The 9,445-nt window shown below is 37.5% G+C and overlaps 1 pseudogene; it reads left to right on the top strand.

Annotated features, from left to right (window-relative positions):
- Window positions 1-847: 847 nt before the first annotated feature.
- The window catches only part of LOC138176435 (E3 ubiquitin-protein ligase DTX3L pseudogene), a 139,553-nt pseudogene continuing 130,955 nt past the window's right edge, over window positions 848-9,445 (top strand).

Here is a 9,445-nt window from a genome sequence, read left to right as displayed (position 1 = left end):
AGACCCCCCATCTCTGGTTTGGGGCATCTTCTCTGACTCTCCTCCCTGCCTGAAATGCTCTCCCCCCTCATCTCTGCTTCTTGGCTTCCAGTTCTTCAAGTCCCAACTAAAATCCCATTTTTTACAGGAAGCTTTTCCCAACCTTTCTGAATTCTAATTAATACCTTCCCTCTGTTCATTATTTCCTACCTGTAGGTAACTTGTTTGTAAATATTTGTTTGCTTATTATCTCTGCCCTTAGATTATGAACTCCTTGAGGGCAGGGGACTGCCTTTTGCCTCTTTTTCCATGTGCAGTTCTTACCACAGTAGCTGACACATAGTAGGCAATTACCGTTATTTACAATTAATGGACTGACTGATCTTTATCTCTTTTTTCCATTAAAAAAAAAACAATCCTGGCAATTTGGTTGTCCTTTAAAAAGCAATCAATTGGCTGTTTGTTTTACCCAAATTTTATTAATTTCTTCTTTTATTTGCAGAACTTTTCATTTCAGTTATTTTTTTCTTTGTTTCTTTTCCAAGGGTTGCCTTAGTCTTTCAGCTTTCTCTTTTACTCATGAGTGTATTTTAAAAGATCAATTGTACTTCAGGATTTTTTTGCCTGAATCCTGAAAGTTTTGATCTTTTTATCACTTTATTCAGTGAGATGATGTCTTCTTTTTCTGACATCCTATATTCTTTGTGCTTTCCAGCTCTTGCCCAATGGCTGACACGTAGTAGGAGCTCACCAAATATTGATTGACTGCCTGACTGATTGGTTCTGCAGGGGTGGGACTCCGCCCCCTGTGTCATGACCTGCTTTCCATTGGCTGAATCCAACTCCCCCCCCCACCGTGACGTCAGAGATCCCCTCCTTTCTGCGGTTTTCACCCAGGCTGGGGCGTCTAGCATTCTTTGAAAAGGGGCTGCCCACAGCTCAGCTTCATCTGATTCTCATCCCACCCCCTAGCACCCGGGGCTGCTGGATTCCCTCCCCCACTCCGTAGGCGTCCCCAGTGTGTGGGAGGTAAGTAAGGCCCCGAGGGGTGTCCCTTTTACTCCCTCTCCCCCCCCCCCGACCCCCTAGGAGGGTGTGTAGATGTGCACGCCCTCCACCCCACCCGCACCCCCAGATTTCGGTCCAGGGCCTTTTGGACTTCACCCATGGATGCATCCGCAGCTGGATGGGCCCAGGCCTCTATCTTTCTGGAAGGATGGAGGTCCTTCGAGAACGCTGGTCCCCACCCCCATTCGGCAACTCCCCTCCCCACTGTACCCGCCCCCCTCCCTACCCTCCCGGTCCATCTATGGAGCGCGGCCCAGAACTGGGACAATGGGGGAAATGGGTGGGGGTGGGGAAAGAAAAGCCAGTCCAAGAAATATCTCTTATTTTTATACCTTTTCACTTTATTCACTCATTATTGTTCTGGACTGCTCAAACACGATTTGAATAAGCATTTCCAAGTGCACATCGTACTGCGGAAAAAGGGGATTATCCATGCACCTGTTGATCTCTGTTATCTCTAGATTAGGTGTTTTTGTTGTTGTTGTTTTGTTTAATATTTAATAAATTCAATCTGTATTTTTCAAAGCTGCCAGTGCTTCTTTCTGGCCTTCCTTCTGTTCTCGTCTGTTCAGTTCCTGGATTTTTTAGGTGCCTTAGTAACCGCTTTTTTTCTGTTTTTGTTTTTTCCTTTCCCCCCATTTCTGTCTTCTTCACATTCCATACCCCATCTCATTAAAAAAAACAGAGAGAGAGAGAGATAACTTTTGTAACAAATATGTGAAGCCAGCAAAACAAATCTCCACTTTGGTTGTGTCTGAAAATGTGTCTTATTCTGCATCTATAATCCCTCACCTTTCAAGGTGTGAGTACCAAGGTTCACCATCAGTCTTCTAGAATCTTAATTGGTCTTTACATTGATCAGAGTTCTGAAGCCTTTCGCAAGGGCAAACCCCACCTCTTTTAGGCTCACTGAAATGGAAGCAGAGCTAATAGAGCTCTGTAAGGCTGCAGGTATGGACACCTCCCCATCTTAAATACTTAAAAATGCACAAAAGTATGTTTCCTGGATAGGACATCTTAGCAATTTAATTGGACTTTGAAGAACAATTCTTTTATTTTAAAGCTTTTAATTTATTTTTTACAAGCCTTTATTGTAATTCTCTCCCAGTGCCCCCCCCCCACAACAACAATAACAACCATAAAACCCTCACAGTAAATATGCATATTTTAGCAAAACCAAGTCCCATCTTGTCCATATCCAAATAGCCAGGTGTCATTCTGGATTTTCAGGCCATCAGGTCTGTGACAGGAGGTGGGGAGCATGATTAATATACAGTCTTCTGGACTGCATTACATAGGGCTCTAAAAGCTTTTAAAGGTTGTTTTTTTTTCTCTATAAAGTTGTCATTGTGTAAGTTGTTCTGGTCCTTCTCACCTCAGTTTGTATCAAATCTTAAGAGTTCTCACCAGTTTCCTCTGAAACTGTCTATTTCTTATGGCACAATGAAATATTATGCTGTCATTACATTCAAAGACCACAATTTAGTTATGTCACCATAGTTGGACACCCCTTTAGTTTCCAGTTTGGGGCTGCTTCAAAAAGCGCTTCTATAAATATTTTTATATGTATGGGTCCTTTTTTTTTCTTTGCTCCCCATGTGATCTAAGCCCAGTGGCGGTACAGATGGGATACAATTTAGTAACTTTTGTAGCACAATTATCACTTGCTTCCCAGTGTGTCTGGACCAATTTGCATCTCTCCTAGCAATGATTTCTGGGTGCCTATTTCCCTGCAGCCTCTGCCACATTTGTCATTTTGTTCATTAATAATCAGTAAACATTTGTTAAGCACCTACTATGTGCCATCCACTGTATTAAGCACTGAGAATACAAATACCAAAAAGACAGCCCCTGTGTCAAAAAGTTTACAATATAATGGAGGAGGGGTGGTTAGGTGACACAGTGAATAGAGCACTGGCCCTGGAGTCAGGAGGACCTGAGTTCAAATCCAGCCTCAGATACTTGACACACTTACTAGCCATGTGACTTTGGACAAGTCACCTAACCCCAATTGTCCTCCAAAAAGCAAAAAAAAAAAAAGTTTTCTGTAATGACAGAGGAGGACACTTATTTCTACCTCAGAATCCCTAGGGGGCTCCACACCATAAATTAATCCCATGATGCTATCTATACTCATTAGAGCATTAGATTTGTAGCTAATGGACAGGATGAATCTAGCACCCTGGTAGAAATTAGATGAAGTGAATTCCTCTATTGTATCCTGTGTCTTTTTGTTTTAAGAATGCTGTAGAGGGCAACAAGATGGCACAGTGAATAGAGCACCAACCCTGGAGTCAGGAGGAACTGTGTTCCAATTCGGCCTCAGACACTTAACACTTACTAACCCTGTGACCTTGGGCAAGTCACTTAACCCCAATAGCCCTGCCTTCCCCCCTACAAAAAAGTAAAAAAAAATGATCTAGGCCCTTCTGCATTCAACTAGAAAAAAAGACAGGTTGTATATGAAACTGTGCCTTTCTCATATACATTGCTTGCTTTTATTTAAAGGTATATATTCAATTTATCATGGTAATACCAACATTGCCCCTTCTTTTCTGAATCCCCTTCTAAACTTCTGCTCTCTTCTATATATTAAAAAAAAAGATTTCCTTGACAGTATTTTCTTTTTTTGTTTTTGTATCACTCATTATTCCAAACTACCCCATAAATCCCCTCCATGCCAAAGAAAATGGTTTCTCTTATAACAAACAAGTACAGTCAAGCAAAAGTCTCTTGATATTTTAAATAGTTTCATTCTGTGTATTTGTATTCCCACTGCCTGGCAAACAGTCAGAGCTTAATAAATACTTGATTGTCTGGGGAAAAGAAAAAGAATGGTGTAATCCCTAAGAATACTCTTAGCCTCTTGCATAGAATGGTCAAAAAAATGGTTAGAGATTATTGTACCTCCCTCAAAAAAAAAAAAACGACTTTCCTGATGGATTACTGGTAACATACAGAAACACTGAATAATTGTCTGGGTTTATTCTATATCATGCTACACTACTGAAGTTGTTCATTGTTTTGGTTAGTTTTTTAGTTGTTTTCTTAAATAAACCATCATATCATCCACATAAAGAAATAATTTGTTTTTTCTTTGCCAATGCTTATTATTTCTTAGATATTATTAGAATATCAATGGTGATAATGTACATCCGTGTTTCATCCCTGATCTTATTGGAAAGGCTTCTGGTTACTCCCATTAAAGATATTGCTTTCTCTTAATTTTAGATACACTTGTTATCTTTTTTTTTTTTTTTGCTTTTTTGGAGGGGGGAAGGCAGGATGTGAAATTTAATTGGGTTAAGTGACTTGCCCAAGGTCACCTGGCTAGTAAGTGTTAAGTGTCTGAGGACAGATTTAAACTCAGGACCTCCTGACTCCAGGGCTGGTACTCTATTCATTGTACCACATAGCCACCCCTACTTCTTGTCATATTAAGAAAAACTCCAGTTATTCCTATGTATTTCTGTTTTTTTTAAAACAGGAATTGTTACTGTATTTTATTAAATACTATTCTGCATCTATCAAAATAATCATATGATTTTGTGACTTTTGTTATTAATATGGTCAATTATCTTTAGAGTTTTCCTTACATTGAACTAGAACAACATTCCTGTAATAAAGGAATTTTCATTCCTGATCGTAGTATATATTAGTGTGGCCTCCTTGCTAATATTTTATTGAAAGTTTTCATATCCATAATCATCATAAAAATTGGTTTATAATTTTCTTCTTCTTTTTGACTCCCTGTATTTCATTAGCAAGACCATATTTTTGTCATAGAAAGGATTTTATCTGACCCCATCTTTACCTCTTTTTTCAATCAGTTTAGGTAGTATTAGAATTAATTGTTGTTTAAATGTTTCAGAAAATTCAGGGTTTTGGCTAGATTAACATTTTTAACATTAACAATTAACATTATTTTAACAATTTTAACATTCATTCATTTTTTTTTTTGCTAATTTGGAGGGCAATTGGGGTTGAGTAACTTGCCCAAGGTCAGACAGCGAGGTTTAGCATTCATTCTTTATTTTAAATTCCTCATACTCTCTCTCTGTTCCTTGCCTTCCCTACTCATGGAAAAAGCAAGTGATATGATATCAATTATATATATATATATAACATATTCCCATATTAGCCACGTTGCAAAATAAAATGCAATAAAAATTTTATTTTTTTAATTAAAAAAATAAAAATATTCTTCTGTCTTCACTCAGAGTTGAGCAGTTTTCTCTGGAAGTAATCAAGAATGATTTGGAGCATTTTATATGCTTATTAATAACTTAATTTCTTCTTCTCAGTACTACTTATTCATATCAGTTGGGTAATGGTTTGCATTTTTATTGATTTGACTCAATTTCTTCATCCATAGGTCTGACAGGAAAAGTTTTCCAGGTTCCCTGATTTGTCTAAATCTTTTACCCTTTTAGATCTTATCTTGGTATGAATTATTTGTTCTCAGCCTAATTTGTGCCAAACTGCTTTTCAGTTTTCCCAACAATTTTTGTCTTTTTTTTTTTTTGGAGGAGAGAAGCCTGGGAAGTTGGGGTTAAGTGACTTGTCCAAGGTCACACAGCTAGTAAGTGTTAAGTATCTGAGATCACATTTGAACTCAGGTCCTACTGACTCCAGGGCCCTTGCTCTATTCACTGTCCCACCTAGCTCCCCTCCAATTTTTGTCAAATACTTAGTTCTTACCCACAAAGCTTAGATCTTTGGGCTTATCAAACACAAGATTACTATGGTCATTTACAACTGTGTATTAGGTACCTAATCTATTCCATTGATCCACCACTCTATTTCTTAGCCAGCCCCAGATTGTTTAGATGATTACTGCTTTGTAACACAGTTTGGTATCTGATACTACTAGGTAGCCTTCCCTCACATTTTTTCATTGTTTTCTTTGATATTCTTGACGTCTTGTTTTTTCGAGATGAATTTTGTTAATATTTTTCTATTTCTGTAAAATAATTCTTTAGTGGTTTGATTATTATGGCACTGAATAAGAAAATTATTTTAGGTAGAATTACCATTTTTATTATATTGGCTTGACTTATGCATAAGCAATTAATATTTCTCCAATTGTTTACATCTGTCTTTATGTGAAAAATGTTTCATAATCATATTTATATACTTCCTAGGTTTGTCTTGCAGATAGACCCCCAAGCATTTTATACTGAGTTGTTGTTTTAAATGGAACTTCTCTTTCTATTTCTGCCGATTTTTTTTTGGGGGGGAGGTTAAAATATCTAATGATTTATGTGAATTTATTTTTTGTTCTAAAACCTTGCTAAAATTATTCATTGTTTCATCTAGTTTTTGAGCTGATTCTCTAGGGTTCCCTAAGTATATCATCATATTGACGGAGTACTTGTGCTCCAGCCCTAAAATCATCATGTCTCTAGAAGCCTTCCAGTTTCTCAGTAGGCCTCTGCCTTGTGAGAAAATTTTCTTTTGTTGCAGAACACATTCTCTTATCAGAAGAGACACAGGTGTGCCTGATACAAGGATCTTTGTCCCTGGCTGGCCCAAGGACTGTCCCTCCCACCAGATCCCCAAGGTCCATGTCTCTGGCAACTAAACAAAAAGACTCTTTTCTCCCTCAATGTCTGGTATCAACAAAGTTATCTCTGCAGACTCCCTGTGTTTTCCCATCCATAGATCACTGATACCTACTCCCAAAGACACCTGGACTCCTTGCATTACCCAATTAGCAGCCTTAACATTCCTTTCCCCTCCCCTTTTCTAGATAAGCTTTAGATTCACCCCCATTGAGTTACAAGTTCTCCAGTGGAACTTAGCCTGCTACTATTGGCTGTTGGCTACAATAAACTTTTTGCCACTTTACTAAGAGACTTAAAGTGTGTGAATTCATTCCAGGTGAGACCATCCTTGGCATTCTTGGGGTCTCAGCATCATCCCTAACCTCTTCAGTATCTTCTGCAAAGAATGATAGTATTGTTTTTCTCATTGCCTACTCCTATTAAATTTCTTTTTCTTGTCTTATTGTTATAGACAGAATGTCTAGTGCTATGTTGAAAGATTGTGATGATGGATATCTTTGCTTCACGCAGATCTTATTGGGAAGGGTTCTATTTTTTCTCCACTAGAGATAATGCTTACTCTTAAGTTTTAGATTAATAATTCATTTTAAGAAAGGTTGCACTTATTTCTTTACTTTCTAGTGTTTTTTAACAAGATAGCTTTTTCTGAACCTGTTGATATAATCCTATGATTTTTTTTTGTTATTGATATGGTCAGTTATGCTTATAGTTTTCCTAATATTGAATCAGCCCTTCCTTCCTGGTATAAATAACACCTATTTTTCATATTTAATCTTCATGATACATTTCTGTAATCTCCTTGCTAATGTTCTTTTTAAATTTTTTTTGTACCAGTATTCATTAGGGAAATTAATATGTAGTTTTCTTTCTCTGCTTTTGTTCTCCCTGACCATACCTGTGTCATAGAAGGAATTTGGCAGGACTCCTTTATCTGTTTTGTCAAATAGATAAATGTTTGGTAAAATTCACTTGTAAATTTAATTGCTCCTCAAGATTTTTCTAAGGAGCTAATTCATTGCTTGTTCAATTTTTTTCTAAGACAGGGCTATTCAAAGAATCTATTTCCTCTTCAGTTATTCTAGGCATTTTATATTTGTGTAAATTTTCATCCATTTCATTTAGATTGTTGGTTTTATTGGCATTTGAATGGGCAAAATAGTCCTATAATTGCTTTAATTTCATCTTCATTTTTGATACTGGTAATTTTTCTTTTCTTTTTAATCCAATTAACCAATAATTTATTTTATAAAGTTTCTTAGGTTCTAGTTTTGTTTATGAGTTCATTTATTTTTTCACTTTCAATTTTATTAATCTCTCCTTTGGTTTTTAGAATTTTTATTCTGATGTTTAATTGGAAATTGTTCATTTGTTGTTTGTTATTTAATTGCATGCCCAGTTCATTGCTCTGCTCTTTTTCTTATTTATTGATAAAACCCCTCCAGGACTGATTATTCCCATTTTTTTATTATTTTGCCTGTTTTCTGGGTGGGAGGAGGAACCTGAGGGTTGTTTTGATTTGTATTGTAGTGATTAGGAGCATTTTTTTCATGTGATTGCAAATACTTTGCTGTTCTTTTGAGAATTTTTGTTCTTACACTTTTACTACTTATCTAGGGTGAATGTCTTTTTTTCTCCTATATATCTCTTAATTATTTACGTATCTTGGATTGGTGGGTTGTTATCCTTGGTTCTTTTTTTTTGGAGGGGCAGTTGGGGTTAAGTGACTTTCCTAAGGTCACAGGGCTACCGTAGTAAGTGTTAAGTGTCCAAGGAGGGATTTGAACTTAGGTCCTCCTGACTCCAGGGCCAGTGCTCTATTCACTGCCCTACCTAGTGGCCCCTGTCTTTGGTTATTGAAGAAGACCAAATTGACATCACTATGTTAGAGTCAAGTTTCAGTGTGTCCCACTGTGTCTGATAAGACCAGTATGAGCTTAGAAAGCTCTACCATAGGTTGGGCCCAAATAATCCATTTAAACATTTGGGGTGGATTCTCTAAATTTGTTCATCTCATGTTTCTTTTGATATACTTCAATTCTGCTTTGCTCATAAAGTCCATCACCTTCTTTGATGAAGGCATGCCATGCTGGGCCATCCTGTGCCAGTGTCTCCCATATCTTGCAATCAATTCCAAAGTTCTTAAGAGAGACCTTGAGAGTGTCCTCGTATTGCTTTTTGTGACCACTGTGTGAGCATTTGCCCTGTGTGAGTTCTCCATAAAATAGTGTTTTGGGGAACTGTACATTTGGCATTTGAACAATGTGGCCAGCCTATCCGAGTTGTGCCCTTTCTAGTAGAGTTTGAATGCTTGACAATTTCATGTGAGAAAGGACTTCAGTGTCTGGTACCTTATCCTGCCAAGGTGATCTTCCAAATCTTTCTAAGATAATTCAAATGGAAGTGATTCACTTTCCTGGCTTGACTTCAGTATACTGTTCATGTTTCCCAGGCATACAACAGTGAGGTCAACACAATGGCTCTGTAGATCTTCATTTTGGTAGTCAGTCTAATACCTCTTCTCTCCCATACTTTCCTTCAGAGTCTCCCAAACATTGAGCTAGCTCTGGCAATACATGTGTCAACCTCATTATCAATGTCAAAACATTCCTGGAAAGTATACTGCCAGAGTAAGTGAACTTATCCACGGTATTCAGAACTTCTCCATTTGCTTCAAATGATAGTTCCACATATGGATGGGGTGGTGCTGGCTGATGAATCACCTGTGGTTTCTTGGTGTTAATTGTTAGGACAAAATTAGCACAGGCGGCAGGGAATCAATACATACTTTACAGCATCTCAGCTTCAGAAGCTGCATTGAGTGCACTTTTTTC

Source organism: Petaurus breviceps, unplaced genomic scaffold (assembly GCF_028583685.1).
Source record: "Petaurus breviceps papuanus isolate PSGF00001 unplaced genomic scaffold, PetGlider_PUasm1.0 89249, whole genome shotgun sequence".
NCBI classification, from domain to species: Eukaryota; Metazoa; Chordata; class Mammalia; order Diprotodontia; family Petauridae; genus Petaurus; species Petaurus breviceps.
The sequence above is the reverse complement of the archived record's forward strand: the minus strand, read 5'-3'. Positions and strand labels throughout refer to the sequence as shown.